The sequence below is a fragment of the Triticum aestivum genome, chromosome 7B, assembly GCF_018294505.1.
Source record: "Triticum aestivum cultivar Chinese Spring chromosome 7B, IWGSC CS RefSeq v2.1, whole genome shotgun sequence".
NCBI classification, from domain to species: Eukaryota; Viridiplantae; Streptophyta; class Magnoliopsida; order Poales; family Poaceae; genus Triticum; species Triticum aestivum.
In genome coordinates this window covers 100263699-100286670 of record NC_057813.1, presented here as the reverse complement: position 1 = coordinate 100286670, position 22972 = coordinate 100263699, and positions in this window count along the sequence as shown.

Genomic DNA, 22972 nt, shown 5'->3' with positions numbered 1-22972 from the left:
TGGTATAGATCATATTTTAATACTGCCATAAAATGTGATCATATCAATAACAACTTGGCAGGAAGTTTTAACAACAAAGTGAAGCATTTGAAAGACTTGCCTGTGCATGACATGGAGGACCAAATAAGAATCATGATCATGCGTTTGTGGGAGTTGAGAGGAAAAATTGCTAATATTTTGGAAGGGGACAAGCTTCCAGCAGTGGTACAACAGGTGGTCAACAGGAGTAAAAATCTTTCACATCTATCTGTTGAGAAATCTTCCTTGTGGGGTGCTGAAGTTAGAGATACAAAGAGTGGCAAGAGGCATGTGGTAAATACTGAGTTGCATGAGTGCACTTGCCAAGAGTGGCAACACACTGGAAAACCATGTGAGCATTCCATACTTTTTTTGGCATCTAAACCTAGGTTAAATATGCACCCATATTTGCATGAGTATTATTCAGTACAAAAATTCAATGCTGCATATGCAAGTCCAATTCCTGCACTGACTGACCAATCTCAGTGGCCTGAGGTGGAAATAGAATTTACCTTGTGTCCCCCTATCACTAGAAGAAAGGCTGGGAGGCCTAAACAGAGCAGATTCAAAGCTTGGTTTGAGAAAGGTGGTTGTAGTAAGAAGGGGAAAAAGGAAAAGGAAAAGAATGATAAGCCCAAAAGGGCTCAAAAAGGTAACAAAAATAGGTGCAAGTTGTGTGAGGTACTTGGGCACATAATTGGTTCATCCAAGTGCATCTACACTCCTCAGAGGCCAAAGTATGTTTATGTTACTGTTTTTGCAAGTTTTTGATTTTGCTACTTGTTCTAGTATCTAACCAAGTCAAATGCTTTATTTTTTAGGAGGAAGCGTGCAGAAAAAGCCCCACCGCTTGTTGTTGAACAATGCTGGCCAGTGAAAAAAGCAAGACTCAGTGGCTATAGAAGGAAGAGCACTAAGCAGATAATGTTTGGTGACAAAGATATGGAGCTAACTGAAACTGTTACTGCTGAACATGAGCTAAGTGTTTGTGTTTTGGACGATGTGATGCATACTGAATCTGTTTTGCAGACGCTAGGGCAATCTGAAACTGTTGCAGATGAAGCAACTGTTGTGCTGCCATTCGAATCTGCTTTGACAACTGTGTTGCCATGTTTGGAGGTTGTGCTGCCAAGTGTTGAGTTGCAAACTGAAGTAGTTGAACAATGTGTGCCATCTACTCAATCTGCAGAAGTGCAAACTGAAGAAGTGAGACATGGTCAGGTGCAAAAGTTGAGGGGGCCAAAAAGCAAGAGCATCAGCATCAACAAACTATGCGCCGTGGAACCAAACGGTGGAAAAAAGCAGAAGAAATCGAGTGGTAGAAAGAAGCAGAAGAAATAGAGTCGAAAACATTCAAATTTGATGTGAAAACTTAAGTTTGTTGTCATTTGATGTGAAAACTTATGTTCTTTCATGTGATAACTTATGTGCTATGATGTTGATTTGACTTGAAATAAAATTCAAATTTGAACCGATATTCAAATTTGAACCTATCTTCAATATTTTTTGAGTTCATTTGTTTGTTCTGTGATGTTGCATCGTTTTATGTACTACTATGCACTTTAGTTCATAAATCCAACCCTTTTTGTGAATTCCAACTCATAGTCACGGACAATGTTGACCAAACAGGCTCCAAAGTAAGGGAAAACGGCCCCATTTCTAAGCAAGTTTTTTCGACCTTCTCAAAATCACCCAAAAAAGATTTTCTTAGCTTATATTATACCTATATAGGATCAATACGAAGTCTCACCTTTTTTTGAATAAGTATTCATATTATTTAATTTATTTTTGAAAAAACACCCTTTAATACAAAGTTAGCAATAAAACAAGTTTAAAAATTTTAAATGCAAAAATAACTTCAGATCCTCCTTAGTCACTCTAAAATGAAGCTAAGGTGATGTTTTTGATTTTTTTGCATTTTCAAAACCTCAAACCCTCTTCTCACTCCTGTGAACTCCATGCAACCTCAGTCGAGATAGTCCAATTTGTGAAGGTTTTTTCAAGCAAAGATCATTAGATCAAGTTTATCATTTTATATCATAACTATGTAACATAAAAAGGCTATATGCGCAGGTTTTTCATTTTTTAGATTTTTTTTGAATTAGTTATACACATTTGAATGTTCGGTCAAACCTTTCAAAACCCCGTTGACTGCCTCCAAACCCCATGTAACCCTAGCGCCAAACGTCCACCGTCGATCTAACCCTAACGCCAAACTGCGGCCGTCGGATAGGCCTTCTAGAAGGATTCCGTGGGGGCGATCCGTGGGCTCCAATCTGATTGGCCACCGTTTTTTCTCTCTGACGAACAGATAACGTTGAGCGGGGGATCATCTAAGTGACCGTTGGGCCGAGCGGATCGGGCCCGGCAGAGCCTGGCGTGCGTGCGCACGGCCGTCGAGAGGGGGATGGGCTGCATGCGAGAGGGTCAATGACATGTGGGCCATCCCTGTCCCATGCATGCCATGCAACGTCGCAGCCTAGCTATTCTTTGCTCGTGAACACCTAGCCCGCCATTGCATGCACGCATCGACGCAGTAAAGCACGGCAGGGGCGCAGCGTATAGGTACGTCGCATCTAAGCTATTTTAACAAATGCATGTTTGAGCGAGACGGACGCGTCGGTGGTGCAACTCCTTTTTCAGTGTCATGCGCGGATGAACGAGCCTGTTTCCCACGCGGCGTCACCGCCGATGCAAGTGCACGAAATGATGCAACTCGCCTGTGCTGCCCGTGCCTCTTTGGATGCTCTGGCCGCCGTTTTTTGAATTAATGCCCGCAATTACTTATGCCAGTGCGAACGGAGAAGAGAAAACGATCCAGAAGGCACCGTGTACACATTGACCACAGCTGCAACGCGGCTATAAAAGGGCACCATTTCCTCATCCTCTCACACTCATCTATCAAGCCTCCTCCCCTTCTTCTTTTCGAGCCAAATCCACCACTCGAGCCACCATGCAGTTCAACGGCCCTACCTACCGTCGCCCTCCCACCGTGCCGGAGAGGCAGTACCCGGCCGGAGTCGTCGTCGAGAATAGCCTGAGGGTGTGGGCCATCTCTAGGTGGAGGGGCCCTAGAGAGTTGGCTCGCTTCTTCCTCCAAGCCGGCTACCGCCACCTCCCTCCGGGCACTCCGCCCATGTTCCACCTCCACGAGCAGTACGATGGCAACGCCAACGGCCTCGTCATCGGCCTCCACGTCACCTTCACCAACCCCTACGACGCTCACCACCTCCTCGGCCAGGTGTTCTGGTGTGGATGCGAGTTTATCGCGTTCACGACCTACAACATCTTCACCAACTTCCACCACATCTTCCCTCACCCCAACGGCATGCACACCCTCCCCTACCAGATGCCGGAGGATGACGAGTGAGGGGCCCAAGGAGGAGGGGCCAAGGAGTGGCAAGGAGGAGGGGCCAAGGAGTTGTTCAAGGGGCGAGTCTTCTATCTATCTAGTTTGGGGCTCTAGTTTGTGTTTGTGTTGGTTCGGGCGTGTGTGCCCGTGTCTTTTATATATCTAGTTTTAATTATTTTACTTTCATGTTTTATGAACTATATGTAGTGGGGGATGCCCCTCTATATGTTTTATCTATCTATGCTACTAGGGTACCCGATGCCCCACTATCTATCTATATGTTTTTTCGGTCCTAAAGTTTCTCCATTGCATTTTATTTATGTGGCCATGTGTACTAAAAAACAATTGATCTGGTATCTAAAATGTACGTTACCAAGAAATTGACAATAAAGATTATGTACTGTACTACATAATCATACAGTTGGTATACAATGCATTTGAAGACAATGGGCAAGAAAAATGCTAATTATCTGGTGCTGATGACATGCGCAAGTGTTGTTTGATGTTTAAATCATGCTTGCTATGTCATTTTTTGCTGCCAAACATGGCATTAGCGAGAAAGGTCATTTGGGCACTGAATGTATTAAAGTATACACCATATATAAAAATGTCTAGCCAAAAGATTTGGGTGTACACCCATGACCAAGTATGGATCCGCCCCTGGTTGTAAGGGGATGCCCCTCTATGTTGTAAGGAGATGCTACTAGGGGCACACTAGATGTCTTCTTTTTTGGGCACAACCTTTTTCGGTTGAAACACACGAGTAAAAACTTTGAAAACACCATAGCACAAGTAAAAAAATATATTAAGAAATGGTGCTTGGTTGAAATAAACTAGAACCAAACAATTGCAACTTTTTTGGTTCACAAAGACTGCTCAAATAATTATCTCAAATAGCTTATGCATAAAAATATCTCAAATAATTATCAGATGAGTTATCTCAAAAAAGGTGACTGCAGGAAACTTAAAATTTGTGAAATGATCTAAAGCCGAAAAGATATATCGATGTCAATGACCGTGTGCACTTTTTTTGCACTCCTTTTATCAATGGGCCTGGATATGTTCTATTCGGCCCTGCCTAACTTCTATATGGGCCTGGCCTTTTCGGGCAACTGTGGACGAACCTTTTTTTCCTTTTCTCCCTCTACCACTGAAACTGAAACTGATGACGAACTGAAGAAATAAAAAACGGGGCCGAAACAGAGTGGAGAGGACATGCTGAATTCATACAGCGCAACACTTTTATTCAAATGTACATATCATCCCGATTACAAATGATGCCCAATCTATTCACTTACGACTAATTATCATCACATAAACAAATGCGAGACCAATTACACAAACATAAAAAAGTGCGGCCATGAGCCCCATCAAATTGCCCTGCTTCTGCAATTTGATGAGTTTCTTCATCTGCTTGTTCAGCTTCTTCAGCTCTGCCGTCACTCCTGCATCCCCCACAGTAGCACCAATGGAAGGGCGGGCGCCCCCGATGGAATTGCCAGATCCAGGGGCCCCGGATCCAGATGCGCCCGATCCAAACTTGCCCAACTTCTCCGCCTCCAACAGTAAATCGAGCTCCCCTGATGCACCCTCCAGTTGAATCCGCTCTATGTACTCATCTAGCCACTCAAAATGGGTGCATTGCTTCAATTTCTGAAATCGGAAAGATGAACCCTAAATCCCAAATCCGATGGGGAAAAATGGGCAAATATGAAATTGGGAGACAAAAACCAAAATTGGCATATTGAGAAGTAAAATCTCACCTTTCCCTGCTCTGGTTTGCTCTCGCATTTCACAAATACCCGCCCAAGGTTGCCATTCTTGTCGGTCGTTGTGACTAGCCGCTTCAAGGGTGCGATACGTGGGCATGCAGGGCATCTTGTCATGGGCACTGTGCCATAGCGCGGCCATGAGCGGCGGGAGGCTGAAGCGGAGCTCGACATTGCTAGGTCGCGGCCCGGAACGGCGTTGCTGCGCGTCGTCGCCGGAGAAAAAGAACAACAACGGTCGGGGAGGGGGAGGGGGGAGGATGGGCTCGGGTGCTGCACGGCTCGGGGCACGGCTCGGTGTCCTCTTGTACCAATGCTGACCTGGATAAGTTAGTGGGTCCCACGCTGTGGGTCCTGCTCACCTGACCAATGCTGAGTTGGATAAGTTAGTGGGTCCCATGCTGTGGGTCCTGCTCACCTGATTCGAGTTTTAAACATGTGTCTTTGGATTAGGCAGCAGTGTCGCATGGGAGCTATTTTTTCCAACGAAGATGTCGCATGAGAGCGATTACAACCAACTACGTCGCATGAGAGACAGTTCACACCAACGACGTCGCATGCGAGCTATTCACCCCTGCTTCAGGGGTGTTTGTTTTCAGTAACTTATTGGTGTAGGGACTAGAAAAAATTCTTAGCAAACCAAATAGGATGGGATTTTTTTAGGACTTTTTGCTAAAAGTTTTTAGAAGCATCTCTTTGAGAGTCTTTTTTAAAAAATCCCAGGGACTAGAAAAAGTCCTAGGACTAAAGAAACAAACACCACCTAAGCTTCCAGGTTTCCCTAGCTTCCATGGATCACAGACCATACTAGCTTAGTTTATGTAGTAGTACTCCGTAGTGGCTGCGACGACAGCAAGTAGGCGATTTTTCTTCGAATATCGTGACAAGTGTCAAAATTAGCATCATAAATCATGCAATCAAAGAACTAAAATTTGATTACAATTTTGATAACAAAAATTCACAATTGAGAGAAATTGGTAATATTAAATTATATTAGACATTCAAAAATTACAGGTATCTGAAAGTATTGCATAGGAGTAGTAATTAACATCCTAGGTTCACCCATCGTGCCCACATGGATGTGACGCCCCCAATTCAATCGTACACTAATCATACACGCAAATGTGTACGATCAAGATCAGGGACTCAGTGGAAGATATCACAACACAACTCTAGACACAAATAAAATAATACAAGCTTTATATTACAAGCAGGGGCCTCGAGGGCTCGAATACATAGCTCGATACATAAGAGTCAGTGGAAGCAACAATATCTGAGTACAGACATAAGTTAAACAAGGATGCCTTAAGAAGGCTAGCACAAAAGCAACAACGATCGAAGAGGCAAGGCCTCCTGCCTGGGACCTCCTAACTACTCCTGGTAGTCGGCGGTCTTCACGTAGCAGCATCCATCGGCGGTGGAATCTGGCTCCAGGGATCCACCATCTGGTTGCATCAACCGGAAAGAAGGAATAAGGGGGAAAAGGGGTAGCAAAGCAACCGTGAGTATTCATCGAAAGTACTCGCAAGCATCAGATCTATACTAAGTATGTATTAGTATCAAATGGAAGGGTTGTATCTGTGGACTGAACTGCAGAATAACAGAATATAGGGGAAGGCCTAGCCTAACGAAGACTAGCATCTTCAAGCAACTCCAAGCATCTTGCAGCATGTAGAAGAGTAAATAATAACATTTTAAATTTAACAAGCATGTTGTAACATTAAGGCCCAGAGATCCTTCCTCGACTCCCTGCGAGAAAGCAATCCCGGAGCCACATATCTCAAGTATCCATTTGTAGTTGTATAAGATCAGGATATAAGTATGAACGTCCATTACCGTGGACACGGTATTCGAATATATAACTTTCCTGCAGGGGTGCACCACGTTACCCAACACGCTCGATCATTCTGGCCGGTCACACCTTTCTGGGGTCAATGCCCGCCCTCGGAAGATCAACACGTCGCAGCCCTGACCTAGGCTCAGCAAAGAGGTCCCCGCCGGTCTACATCCTAAGCACTCCGGGGTCTTGGGCCCATCGCCCGCAGCACTCCGGGTCGTTGCGCGCAGGGTGAATACCAGCACCGCCTCGGATGGCCAGCACGATCCGACCGTGCCGCATTGCTGAACTGGACATTTGATAAAGCTTCGGCTGATACTGCGATGTCGAGGCCCATATCTATTCTCGCGTGGTGGTTAGTGCGTAAAGGCCAGAGGCCAACTCAGAACAAATACCCAAACCATAGTGTATTATTAGCTTGCGGAGACGAGCAGAGACTCACGATCGAAAGTGACCCCGTCGCCCCGTCTCGTGGACTTACGACAAGGGCTCAAAATGCCCGGCCGTGCCACGTCATTATCTTGCGGGTGCTCTCCGGCCCCGTCCAACTTTCACCAAAGTCTCAATAAAGTCATTGTAACCGTGGGTCCAGACATCAAGGGGAAAACCCGAGGAATCACCCCCGGTGGATTCCACTCAATGTAATCATCAAGGTGAACGTAAGAGGGACCACCCTCGAGGTTCACACTTGAGGTGTTGAACGACAGAGTCGTATCGGAAATGGTGAAAGAGGAAATCACCCTCGATGACCACGATCGAATAGCTACACTACAGAATTATCATCAAGAGTGCGTTATGAGGGATCACCCTCGGCACTCGATAGTAGCTCTGCAGAGTCGAGCAACTAAAGGGGCATGATGTGATGTGAGGTGTCGGGCTCTGGTCGTCGATCACGTCGATCGAGGCATCGATGATGAAGTAGGGGCAACAAGGACAAGGTGGGGTCATTGATGGATCACTAACCAACCTATACTAAGCAGTTTAGGATAAGCAAGTAAGGTACAATAAGCAGGTTACAAAAGCAGGCTATGCATCAGAATAGGAGCAAACAATAACAGTAGCAAAATCTAATGCAAGCATGAGAGTATAGAATGGGCGATATCGGGATGATCAAAGGAGGGGCTTGCCTGGTTGCTCAGACAAGAAGGAGGGTCGTCGCCGACGTAGTCGATCACAGGGACATCGGCATCGGTCTCGGGGTCTATTGGAGAGAAGAGGGGGAAGAAACAGTAAATACATAGCAGGCAAGTGCATAACAGGACATCAGGAAGAGCTAGACGTGTTCTAACGCGGTGCTACACGTTACCAGCGAAGGGGGATAACATCCAGCAAAGTTTTCCCGGAGTTAGGCATTTTCGGACAGATGAAACAGAGGGGAAAAGTTGCATGTTCAGGTAGTTAGGGGCATGTGGCAGACGAATGGATCGCGTATTCGGATTCGTCTCGTCGTTCTGAGCAACTTTCATGTAGAAAACATTTTATCCGAGCTACGGTTTAATTTCTATGATTTTTCAAAGATTTAAACAATTCCTAAAATCATTATTAATTCAGAAATAATTGCTAAAATGCTAAGCGCACCCAGCACAGGGTACACAGAACTGTACCCAGTGCCTGACAGGTGGGCCAGGGGGTACCCAGTTGACCAGTCAACTCTTGACTGGTCAACAGGGGGGTGGGGCCCTCTGTCATAGGCCCATTTGATTAACCAGTTAGTTAATTAGACTAAGCAAGTAATTATTTTAATTAAACCTAATTAATTAAGTTAATTATTTAAAGCTCTTTTAAGGCTCTTTTTTAAGAAAAGGAAGCCGGTGGGGCCTACTAGGCAGTGGCCCATAGGCCAAAACAGGCACGGGCTATCGGGCGCTGGGGCGGGGCATGGGCGCACGCCTGAACGCACGGGCGCGGCGGACGAAGGCCGCCGGGGTGCGGCGGGGCGCCGGCCAAGGGGAAGCGGGGCCGCGGCTGGGACTTGCGGCGGCCGGAGGCGGAAGGGGCCGTGGTGGCTGGAGTGGGCGGCAAGGGGCAGATGGCAGCAGCAGTAGTAGGCCACCAGAGCAGCATCAGCGGGACACACGCACGGCGGGCACAGGGGTGGACGCGGCGCGGCGGGACGGACCGGGCAGTGGGGGCGAGCGAGCGCGTGCGTTGGTTGTGGCCGGCGGTACGGAGCAAGCAAGCGGGATCGGGTGCGGCTGCGGCCACAGGGGCCATGCCGGCGAGCTCGACCGCAGCGGCGGAAGCGCGAGTGCGTCGGGGGCGAGCTACGGCTACGAGGAAAGGCCGGGGAGAGAGGGAGGAGGATCGAGGGCTCACGACCGTTGCAGAGAAGGCCCGGGGACGGCTCGAGGTGCTCGGGGCGGTGCGGGTCGACGACGAGCTCCGACGCATCCAAAGGTGGGAGACGATGCTGTCGTCGTCATTGTGGAGCGCTTCGGGTCCCGTGGTTTGACGGAGAAGGAGCGGAGGACGAGGTGGAGCTCGTGGGCACGTCGGCTTGGCGCAGGGAGGGCGGTGGCCACGTCGAGGCGAGGCGGATGACGACAGGCGCGCCGGTCCTTCCTCTAGATCGACAGAGGGGGGAGAGGTGGATCTGGGCGAGGGGCTAGGCGAAGGGAGAGAGAGGGAAGTGGTGTGTGGTGGAGTGGAGCTGGGGGAGAGCTCGAGGGGACGCGGGGAGGCCTTATCCTCTCCTGCGTCGTCGACGAGGTGGTGTTGTGCCAACCGCGGGCGGGAGCGCCCTGTAGCGGCCGAGTCCGAGGAACAGGAAGGAGGGGGAGGCAACCGGTGCAGGGAGTTGGGCCATCCCAGGTGGGTCAAGGCCTAGGGGGGCGTGGTGGCTAGCTGGGCCAGTCGGCCCAGTGGGGGGGGGATCTTTTCCTTTTATTTTGCTGTGTTTTATTTTCTTTAATTTATTTACAGTATTTATTTAATAGCAATTAGTTTCATCAAATATATGAACAATACCTAAATTGGTGTCACTAATTATACCAATGTCACAATTAGTTTGAGGTTTAAATAAAATAGTTTAGCATTTTTATAATTCTAAAAACATTTAATTTAATATTTTAGCCACTGCTTTAATTATTAAAGGGCATTAAACCACTTTATAAAAAGATTGGTTCAGCACCAAAATTGGTCATGGAATATTTGCAACATTATGAGCATTTTAGTTTTGACGTTTGAAAACTTCTATAATTTGACTTGATTCTAAATTTTGAATTCGAACAGGATTTGAAACTTCACGAGATTAACAACAGTAATCATGGTGACATGGTATCATTAGCAGAGGTTACTGTAGCTTAATTATCCGGGTGTCACAATGGAGTACTGCTAGTCTAATGTGATTTTACCAACCCTTGTATGCAAGGCCACTCTAATGACTAAGCCAGCAGATCATACAACGCCACGCAATGCAAAACAAGCGGTAACAAAATGCCTTCCTTAACAAATAAATAGGCGGATTAGTAGATGGTAGATAGTGGTGGGTAGTGCTAATCTTCAAACTTCAACCTTGGCTAGTTGGGTGGAGTCTTGAGAATTCACGATTGCAGTGCAGGATTCGTCACGGTGCTGGCGTCTCTAATCTGGATCAGATCGGTAGAAACCGGAGAGGGAAAGAGGCAGATAACAACCCTAATCACATCGTGGGAGGGGTGCTTAACGTATGACCTGAGAGCGAGGAGGCCTTACATGGGTTTATGTATGGGCCTTTTCTATTTTGCAGACTTAACGATTCAGGCAAGAGGCCCATGTTTGAGTTAGGGGGGGGGGCAATCATGTAATGCATCGCTATTTTCTCAAAAGAAAAAACGCAATGCAGTCGCTAATCACAGGTTCTGCTCGATCATTAGGGGGGGCCAGGCCCCCGCGGAAATTCCTATTTGCCGCTCGTTGCGGCAAACAGTCGACGTGACACACACGGGAGATCGACCAGCGTTGGGATGAGCCGGCCCGTTCAAAGGATTGTGCGAATCCGGTTTTGGGAACCTTCTAGTGTTGGAAATATGCCCTAGAGGCAATAATACAAGGATTATTATTATATTTCTTTGTTCATGATAGTTGTCTTTTATTCATGCTATAATTGTATTATCCGGAAATCGTAATACACATGTGAATACTTAGACCACAACATGTCCCTAGTGAGCCTCTAGTTGACTATCTCGTTGATCAACAGATAGTCATAGTTTCCTGACTATGGGCATTGGATGTCGTTGATAACGGGATCACATCATTAGGAGAATGATGTGATGGACAAGACCCAATCCTAAGCATAGCACAAGATCGTGTAGTTCGTTTTGCTAGAGCTTTTCCTATGTCAAGTATCTCTTCCTTAGACCATGAGATCATGTAACTCCCGGATACTGTAGGAGTGCTTTGGGTGTACCAAACGTCACAACATAACTGGGTGACTATAAAGGTGCACTACAGGTATCTCCGAAAGTGTTTGTTGGGTTGACACGGATTGAGACTGTGATTTGTCACTCCATATAATGGAGAGGTATCACTGGGCCCACTCGGTAGTGCATCATCATATTGAGCTCAAAGTGACCAAGTGTCTGGTCACGGGATCATGCATTACGGTACGAGTAAAGTGACATGCCGACGATGAGATTGAATGAGGTATTGGGATACCGACGATCGAATCTCGGGCAAGTAACATACCATCTGACAAAGGGAATAGTATACAGGGGTTGCTTGAATCCTCGACATTGTGGTTCATCCGATGAGATCATTGAGGAGTATGTGGGAGCCAACATGGGTATCTAGATCCCGCTGTTGGTTATTAATCGGAGAGCCGTCTCGGTCATGTATGCATGTCTCCCGAACCCATAGGGTCTACACACTTAAGGTTCGATGACGCTAGGGTTGTATGAATATGAGTATGCAGCAAACCGAATGTTGTTTGGAGTCCCGGATGAGATTCCGGACGTCACGAGGAGTTCCAGAATGGTCCGGAGGTAAAGAATTATATATAGGAAGTGCTGTTTCGGCCATCGGGAAAGTTTCAGGGTCACCCGGTATTGTACCGGGACCACCGGAAGGGTCCTGGGGGTCCACCGGGTGGGGCCACCTATCCCGGAGGGCCCCGTGGGCTGAAGTGGGAGGGGAACCAGCCCCTAGTGGGCTGGTGCGCCCCCCTTGGCCCCCCCCTGCGCCTAGGGTTGGAAACCCTAGGGTGGGGGGGCGCACCACTTGCCTTGGGGGGCACTCCACCCCCCTGGCCGCTGCCCCTTGGGAGATTCCCATCACCAGGCCGGCGCCCCCCCAGGGGGCCTATATAAAGGAGGAGGGAGGGAGGGCAGCCGCACCTAAGTCTGGGCGCCTCCCTCCCCTGCTACACCTCTTCCTCCTCCCGCAGTAGCTTGGCGAAGCCCTGCCGGAGTCCTGCTACATCCACCACCACGCGTTGTGCTGCTGGATCTTCATCAACATCTCCTTCCCCCTTGCTGGATCAAGACGGAGGAGACGTCACGCTGACCGTATGTGTGTTGAACGCGAAGGTGCCGTCCATTCGGCGCTAGGATCTCCGGTGATAGGATCGCGACGAGAACGACTACCTCAACCTCGTTCTCTTGAACGCTTTCGCACATGATCTACAAGTGGTATGTAGATGCATCTCTCTCCTATCACTCGTTGCTTAGATGAACTCATAGATGGATCTTGGTGAAACCGTAGGAATTTTTTTTATTTTCTGCAACGTTCCCCAACAGTGGCATCATGAGCTAGGTCTATGCATAGTTCTCTATTGCACGAGTAGAACACAATTTTGTTGTGGGCGTAGATCTTGTCAACTTGCTTGCCGCTACTAGTCTTATTTTGCTTCAGCGGTATTGTGGGATGAAGCGGCCCAGACCGACCTTACACGTACGCTTACGTGAGACAGGTTCCATCGACTGACATGCACTAGTTGCATAAGGTGGCTAGTGGGTGTCTGTCTCTCCCACTTTAGTTGGAGCGGATTCGACGAAAAGGGTCCTTATGAAGGGTAAATAGAAGTTGACAAAATCATGTTGTGGTTATTCGTAGGTAAGAAAACGTTCTTGCTAGAACCCAATTGCAGCCACGTAAAGATGCAACAACAATTAGAGGACGTCTAACTTGTTTTTGCAGCAATTGTCATGTGATGTGATATGGCCAGAAGTTGTGATGAATGATGAATGATATATTGTGATGTATGAGATCAAGTTCTTGTAATAGGAATCACGACTTGCATGTCGATGAGTATGACAACCAGCAGGAGCCATAGGAGTTGTCTTTATTTTTTGGATGACCCGCGTGTCATTGAAGAACGCCATGTAAATTACTTTACTTTATTGCTAAACGCGTTAGCCATAGAAGTGGAAGTAGTCGTTGGCGTGACAACTTCATGAAGACATCATGATGGAGATCATGGTGTCATGCCGGTGATGAAGATGATCATGGAGCCCCGAAGATGGAGATCAAAGGAGCTATATGATATTGGCCATATCATGTCACTATTATATAATTGCATGTGATGTTTATTATATTTATGCATCTTGTTTACTTAGAACGACGGTAGTAAATAAAATGATCCCTTATAATAATTTCAAGAAAGTGCTCCCCCTAACTGTGCGCTGTTGCTAAAGTTCGTCGTTTTGAAGCACCACGCGATGATCGGGTGTGATAGATCCTTACGTTCACATACAACGGGTGTAAGACAGTTTTACACATGCAAAACACTTAGGGTTAACTTGACGAGCCTAGCATGTACAGACATGGCCTCAGAACACAAGAGACCGAAAGGTCGAACATGAGTCGTATGGAAGATACGATCAACATGGAGATGTTCACCGATGATGACTAGTTCGTCTCACATGATGATCGGACACGGCCTAGTCGTCTCGGATTGTGTAACACTTAGATGACTAGAGGGATGTCAATCTGAGTGGGAGTTCATTAAATAATTTGATTAGATGAACTTAACTATCATGAACTTAGTCTAAAATCTTTGCAAAATATGTCTTGTAGATCAAATGGCCAACGCTCATGTCAACATGAACTTCAACGCGTTCCTAGAGAAAACCAAGCTGAAAGATGATGGCAGCAACTATTCGGACTGGGTCCGGAACCTGAGGATCATCCTCATAACAGCCAAGAAAGATTATATCATAGAAGCATCGCTAGGTGAAGCACCCATCCCAGAGAACCAAGACGTTATGAACGCTTGGCAGTCATGTGCTGATGATTACTCCCTCGTTCAGTGCGGCATGCTTTACAGCTTAGAACCGGGGCTCCAAAAGCGTTTTGAGCGACACGGAGCATATGAGATGTTCGAGGAGCTGAAAATGGTTTTTCAAGCTCATGCCCGAGTCGAGAGATATGAAGTCTCCGACAAGTTCTATAGTTGTAAGATGGAGGAAAACAGTTCTGTCAGTGAGCACATACTCAAAATGTCTGGGTTGCACAACCGCCTGTCCCAGCTGGAGATCAACCTCTCGGACGAGGCGGTCATTGACAGAATCCTTCAGTCGCTCCTACAGAGCTACAAGAGTTTTGTGCTGAACTACAATATGCAGGGGATGGTGAAGACCATTCCTGAAGTATTTTCAATGCTGAAGTCAGCAGAGGTTGAAATCAAGAAAGAACATCAAGTGTTAATGGTCAATAAAACCACCAAGTTCAAGAAGGGCAAGGGTAAGAAGAACTTCAAGAAGGACGGCAAAGATGTTGCTGCGCCCGGTAAGCCAGTTGCCGGGAAGAAGTCAAAGAATGGACCCAAGCCTGAGACTGAGTGCTTTTATTGCAAAGGGAAGGGTCACTGGAAGCGGAACTGCCCCAAATACTTAGCGGACAAGAAGGCCGGCAACACTAAAGGTATATGTGATATACATGTAATTGATGTGGACCTTACCAGTATTCGTAGTAACTCCTGGGTATTTGATACCGGTGTCGTTGCTCATATTTGTAACTCACAGCAGGAGCTGCGGAATAAGCGGAGACTGGCGAAGGACGAGGTGACGATGCGCGTCGGGAATGGTTCCAAGGTCGATGTGATCGCCGCCGGTACGCTACCTCTACATTTACCCACGGGATTAGTTATGAACCTCAATAATTGTTATTTAGTGCCAAGTTTGAGCATGAACATTGTATCTGGATCTCGTTTAATACGAGATGGCTACTCATTTAAATCCGAGAATAATGGTTGTTCTATTTATATGAGAGATATGTTTTATGGTCATGCCCCGATGGTCAATGATTTGTTCTTAATGAATATCGAACATAATGTTACACATATTCATAGTGTGAATACCAAGAGATGTAAAGTTGATAACGATAGTCCCACATACTTGTGGCACTGCCGCCTTGGTCACATTGGTGTCAAGCGCATGAAGAAGCTCCATGCTGATGAACTTTTAGAGTCTCTCGATTATGAATCATTTGACACATGCGAACCATGCCTCATGGGCAAAATGACCAAGACTCCGTTCTTCGGAACAATGGAGCGAGCAACCAACTTATTGGAAATCATACATACTGATGTGTGTGGTCCAATGAGCGTTGAGGCTCGCGGAGGATATCGTTATGTTCTCACTCTCACTGATGACTTGAGTAGATATGGGTATGTCTACTTGATGAAACACAAGTCTAAGACCTTTGAAAAGTTCAAGGAATTTCAGAATGAGGTAGAGAATCAACGTGACCGAAAGATAAAATTCTTACGATCAGATCATGGAGGGGAATATTGAAGTCACGAATTTGGTACACACTTAAGAAAATGTGGAATCGTTTCACAACTCACGCCGCCTGGAACACCTCAGCGTAACGGTGTGTCCGAACGTCGTAATCACACTCTATTGGATATGGTGCGATCTATGATGTCTCTTACCGATTTACCGCTATCATTTTGAGGATACGCTCTAGAGACAGCTACATTCACTTTAAGTAGGGCATCGTCTAAATCCGTTGAGACGACACCGTATTGTAACACCCCAAAAATTTAACCAGGTTTTAGTTATTACAATTTTGACAAGAGTTTAAATTTTTTGCCTGCAAGAATATTTCTATTGATTTCAGAACCTTTCTTTTTATATTAATGAGTATCTACCCTAGTGGATCCTTCCAAACATATTGAACTTCTATGCCATCTCATTAAAAAAAATTCCTAATCAGTAGGTTTATTTATTAAATTATTCCACCCTGAGCTATATTCATTAAAATGACTTGTTTTAAGTTTTGGAGCTCTGTTTGAACTGCAACCAGTTGATAAATTTAACTAATATTCCAACCAAAATTTGGAGATGTCATGTGATGCCCCTAAATCACTTTTGTGCAATAATATATTTCATTCATTGCATATTTTGAGTGCTACACATGTTTTTCTTCTCTGGTCTAGTGGACAACTTTGCACTACAACCCTTTCAAATATTTGTTTCTAGCTTCCACCAAAATTATGGGATGTCAGTAGCAGCATATGATTCCATTATATGCAAAAATCCAGGGATGTTCTTTGAAAATTTTGAGTGAATCAACCTCATCTTCATTCTGGTCCAACATGATGGTTTGTACATCATCCATATTATTGCTTGCTCTTTGGCCCTTGATTCTTTCTCCTACTTGTAGTCCTCCATGCTAAACCCCTAAGTCCAGGAGCATGCAACCATTGGCATAATTTTGGTTCATGAAATAATGCCATTTACCTCCTGTCCAGATTAGAAGTTCTGCAAAACTTGCACTAGCAAGTTTGTGCTTTTCACCAACTAACCTCACCACCCTCTTGTGCATCAAAAGAGACACTGATCTGGAAGATTTGGCCACTCCAAGAAAAGCCTAAGTGCCTGTGGCATTTTGTCAAACATCTGGAGGGCATGAACTGTTTTGGCATGAGTTTTGTTTCCATTATGAACTTGACCACCTGACCAAACCACCTTGTCCCTTGAGTTTCCCTCTATCTCTAACCTAGTCATGTTGCTTGCCAACCTCACCTGTGACCTGTAGCATGCCACGACATTGTATCGAACACCTTCCGTGCGTGCACTGGACGCGTCCAGAGCGCGCGTATTGCACGAGCCGCGCCCAAGCCGACACGTCGCGCCCCTGGTTTTTGGCCCGCTCTGTAGCGCCACTCCACGCACTACCCTCCTCACAGCAACGCGCCAAGCCACCCTGGCAGCCAACAGCGCCGCCGTCAGATCCTTGGCGGGACGCCGGCGTCCACAGCGCACCCCTGCCTCCGTCGGTGCCGACAAGCCGCCAGCGCTTGCCAGCTGCCCCCTTAAGCATCTCCAGCTCAGACGCAGCTTCGTCCCCTAGCGCGCGTCGCCGCCACGTCGCTATTGCTACAGAAAGACGGTTCGCCGTCGTCCTTATCGCTGGTCACCTCGGAACCGACCTCCACCGCCTATATAAGGGCCCCGGAGCTCAATCGAGTCCTCGAGAAACCTCATATGATCCCCCTATAGCTACCGCGGCCAGCAGTCGAGGAGGGGAAGGCCATCTTCCCCGAGTCCGGCCGGTTCGGTCGCCGCCAACGTCCGGCCTATTCCGTCGCCACCATTGCCTCTCCCTCTCCACTCTCCCCACCAAGAACTCTCCCTCCCTCTCGCGAGCATAACCCCACGCTCAATTTTGGCCGGAGACCACCGCAGCCCCAAACTCACTATCCACCCGAATGCCTTCTCCGCCGCGAAGCTCGTCGCCGGCGACTCCGTTCACGTCGGCGACCATGGCGGGTACCCACGGATTCGTCTCGACCCCCTGAGCACACCCATGTCCTCAGATCTCCAAGGGACGCCCCCGTTTGCCGGCAAATCCTTGCCGGAGCTCCGCCTCTGTTCGGTCGGAGGGGAACTGACACGCGCGTGGCCGGTCAAACCTGACCAGTGGGCCAGGCGGGCCCACCGTCAGTGACCCAGCACCTGTCCACGCATGAGTAAGTGGAAGCGCCTTTCCCGAATACGCCTTCGATGTGTTTTTCTTTTAAAACATTTTCTTTTCTGTTTTATTTTAAAAACAGATTTTTACCAGGACTTTGACTGGCTTTATCTTTTAAACTATAACTCCAAATGAATTAATTCTTTTTCCTACCTCTCTCAAATATTGTCTAGTTTATTTTAAGATTTATTTGAAAAAAATTCAGAACAACTTTTTGTGCTGTTTTTATTTTGTGTGTTAATTCATTTATATTTCTAAAATAGGATTTTTGAAGAGAGGAGAAGTATTTCAAGAGTTTGAAATGCACCCTGCCTTCCCATGACCTGAAGGCAAGCATTCTGAACCCCGGCATAATACTTTTGTGTGTTCGTTGACACGTTTATAACACTACCTCATTTTTGGAGAACTTGTTATTTCATGTGAGATGATCATGTGCATGGATGCATATTTGTGATTTCCATGCTGTTGGAAATGATCACACTTGTGATAATAATCATCCTCATGTGCCTTGCTTGCATGCCGGAAGGAATCCGGGAAAACCTCTGCCTTGGGTAGGCATGAGTTTGTCGCCGGTCCCCGTTGGGACGGTTATGTCCGGTATGGCATAGTGAGGTATGGTGAGCGGTGATCGTGTTGGTTGGAACATTTTGTTATACATGTCATGCAGGGAAATTTATGAACCTCCTGAGTCGACCATAGATCGAGTCTTGTTCCAGTAACCCCCATACTTGTTTCGTACTACCACTCGTCTCTACAACAAGTAGAGTACGGTTCAGTAAGTTGTCAACCTCTTTCTAGCACACACCGTACAGAGAGGCCAGGGTGGAAGATACCGGTTGTAGCTGGTAGGCAGGCCACCTGGTCCGGGGGCATGGGTGTTTCCGGTTGAGACCGAGAGGGGAGGCCACCCCTTAGAGCGCGCGATATAAATTTGATCCCATGCTACGCGAGGTTGTAGCCTCCCCACTTAGAGTTTGCTTGACAGGTGTCGTGGGTGATTCCAGACACGTGTGAGTTAAGCTGGTGTGTGCAAGTTAGGTGTGTTTTCAACAAAAAGACCGTAGACGGAATTAGTCCCGATGGACTAAAGAAATTCGTTACTCGTGGGTAAAGAGTACACCCTCTGCAGAGATTAAACCTATTCGAGTAGCCGTGTCCATGGTTAAGGATTACAGTCTGGGATGGGTCAAGTGTCGGTCTTAGTGTCGGTCTTCGGAGGTGAGACTGTTAAATCAGAACTGATATTACAACTTGTGACATGTGATAATGATGATTATTATTTTGTTGTGGACTAACCCGTGATATTTTTGGTATTATCGAATATCCCTGGGATGGTTTTACCTCCGGTATATTCACTATGATTGTTTCTTTTAAAGCCCTTTATGTGGTGTCACTTAGACGCCCGACTGTGGCATTTCTTTTAAAGCCCTTTATGTGGTGTCGCTTAGACGCCCGACTGTGGCATTTCTTTTAAAGCCCTTTATGTGGTGTCGCTCAGACGCCCGACTGTGGCATTTCTTTTAAAGCCCTTTATGTGGTGTCGCTTAGACGCCCGACTGTGGCATTTCTTTTAAAGCCCTTTATGTGGTGTCGCTCAGACACCCGACTATGGCATTTCTTTTAAAGCCCTTTATGTGATGTCGCTTAGACGCCCGACTGTGGCATTTCTTTTAAAGCCCTTTATGTGGTGTCGCTTAGACGCCCGACTGTGGCATTTCTTTTAAAGCCCTTTATGTGGTGTCGCTCAGACGCCCGACTATGGCATTTCTTTTAAAGCCCTTTATGCAGTGTCGCTAAGACGCCCGACTGTGGCATGTTTGTTATTTATTTCATAATTTTAATATTGCTAAGTTATTGCATATTCATAATTAACATGCTTGTATGCATCAGAGTTTTATTTATCTTTTGTGACTGACGTCATGAGCATAGAATATTTTCAGCACATCATTGTCATATTATACCCGTGTTCATAATGTTTGCGACTACATTCAAAGTACTCACTGGCTTGTCCCTGGCTATTGTCTTGGCCAGATTTCTTGCACGGAGAGGAGCGACCGCGAGGACAGTCCCGGAACCTAAGCAACAGTGATAGCAGCCTCGCAAAGATAGGAGTTAACCTGGTCAGCTGTTCCCATGGGAAATGGAGTCCCATAGACACTGATGATTCACAACCCGCTTCCGCCATCAACCACTAGAAACCATTTGTTGTACTCACAGGCCAGAATGGTCTTGTGCTACATATTTTCTATTTTGCTTGGAATTTCTGTATCAAGTTGGTGCCTCATCAGCTAACAGTTTTCCTGGGGCTGGTGAGCACAAGGGCCATTTTCTGGGAATTAACACCCGGAGAATCGGTCGCCACAGACTTGGTATCAGAGCCAGACTAACCATTGGCTAATCCTATCCTAGCCAGGTCGAAAAACTTAGGCAAACCAACCCACCAGACCTTAACCAAACCCCAGCCGAGCTTCTCATGCAAGATAGCCACATAGTGACCCTGACACTTTTGGCAGTCAGTGCCCAACCTATCAACCTTGCCTGTCGATCACGCGCCAGTAACCAGCGCCCAAGATGTCTACTTCACAAGCGTGTGAAGGAAGACTGCGTCCCCTTTTTCTATAAAAAGGGCACGCTAGCCCCAACCCAGCACAGCCTCTACCCCAAACTGAGCCATAATGCCAGGCCCCGTCGTGCACAATGAGACCACAACAACCAACCTTGGAGGTTTTGTGACCATACTCGCAAACCTCACCCGTCGTGCCTATGCGTTAGAAGAGCCCCAGAATATGTTGTGTACCAAGGACCCATGGGCGGTGAGAGCCGTCAATTCTGGGCCACTGTGCACATCTACGGTAGGGGTCTATCTCCAGAACGCCCCTACAGGTTCACTGGAAGAACAACTTCCTTCGAGCCACAAGCCGTCCAGCTAGCTGCTCGAGAGGCTATAGTTCAACTCCGGCAGTTGTCGCCCAGAGTTAACTGTCGCTCGTTCTACTACTACCCCCGGCGTGAAGGGTATGGTAGACCACCCCAAGTTGCCAACGGAGATCACGAGACAGATCCCGCATTGTTGCACCTAGTGCGCTATGTAAGTGCACTGGAGGCACTGTTCGACCAGATCACCATTGATCTGATCGCAGATCGAGGAGAGCTGGTTCATCGAGCCCCATCAAGAAGAGAAGACGAGCCCGACGCTGACAACCCAGTCGTGCTGCTCGGACACCCGATCGAGACCCTGAGGTCAGCCCCAGCCATCATCCAAGATACTGTGATGACCCCAGAAGTGCTTCGACGCCTTTTGGGAACACACTCCAATGGGGTTGTGGCCAACAATCCCCGCGATGGTCATCATCGCTACCCCGACCCTGCAGTTCCTCCGCCATCTCCGACTAATCCCGGCAGTGAGACACATGGAGAAGCCTCGTCATCCACCAGGCACGCCCGTTTAGGCATAAACAAGGTAGACTAAGCCGTACGAGTAGTACCGAGTTTCATTGTATCCTCGCTTTGCAATCGTGTAACCTTGTGAATAAAACGTAGCCTGTCGTTGTGCCTCTGTTTTTATAGTAGCCTTGCGTATTTTGTCAGCGCATAGTTGCATATTTCCCAGGCACAGCTACCAAAACCAACCCCGACGACAACCACAGTAACACGTCTCTTTATGAGATATGTGTATCTCTGACACTGACCCGACCTTTGGAGCTAAGCTGACAATTTTATTACCTTTCACCATGGTAAAATGGCCCAGCTCCATTGCTATATAAAGGACACCTTGTGATCTTACCCAGCACCCCACACCTTGTGCACCACCCTCACAACCTTTTCCTGTCATGCCGAGCCCCAGTATTTATCTGAGAACCCCAGATGCAACCCCAGGTAGCTTTGTCAAAATATTGCGGGACTTTACCTGCAGTACCATGGGTTCTACCCAGCCACCCCAGTACGAGCTGTTCAAATCGAGAATCATTTTTCCACCTCGGAATATTGGGCAGCAGTACACATCCCTCCCGTAGACTCCAATCAAGATCCAACGGAAGTTTCCTTCGTGGGGGAATCTATGCCAACCCCACACCTGGCCATAGAAGCTGCTGCGAAAGAAGCGATTGCTCGCCTTCGATCCGCAGTACCCTATGCCCGCGAACGAGGATATTATTACTTTCCAAGCCGTGCAACACCTGGAGGAGTAACATCTTTTCCCGGTGTATGGATTGAGAGAGACCCAGTACTGGCCAACCTTATCCAGTACATCATCGCTCAAGAGCATTTGAACCAGCAAGTAATGGTCTATCTCCAGAGTCTCGCTGATTTAAATCCTCAGATTGCCATCGGCAGACCACTGAGGCCCGACCCGGAGAGATGCATACATCGACTGGTCAATCCACTTCCTCCGATAGAAGAGGAGTGTATCCCTTTACCAGAGACATTTTATCGGGACCCCGTCCAGTTACCATTTTCATTTTAGACGTCACTGTTGTGTTTGTTATTGTAGCATTTATTATTACGTTATAACTTATGCATAGTACCTCGAATTTGTGCGATGAGTCGTGTATTCAGTTTCTACTAGTATGACTAGTTTTCTTCGTGATTTAACTTGTGTAACCGTGAAAAATCCTAGAATGAGATTTCTTTTCCCTAAGTTGCTGCAACGTTTATCCCCTCGCTACATGGATTATTTTCACGCAGCACCACGGCAGCAGACTCACAACCGCTCGAACACATGTGGAGTAATTGTTTTTCACATCGGCTCTTAGCAAATCTCGAGGACGAGATTTTTCTTAACGGGGGTAGTAATTGTAACACCCCAAAAATTTAACCAGGTTTTAGTTATTAAAATTTTGACAAGAGTTTAAATTTTTTGCCTGCAAGAATATTTCTATTGATTTCAGAACCTTTCTTTTTATATTAATGAGTATCTACCCTAGTGGATCCTTCCAAACATATTGAACTTCTATGCCGTCTCATTAAAAAAAATTCCTAATCAGTAGGTTTATTTATTAAATTATTCCACCCTGAGCTATATTCATTAAAATGACTTGTTTTAAGTTTTGGAGCTCTGTTTGAACTGCAACCAGTTGATAACTTTAACTAATATTCCAACCA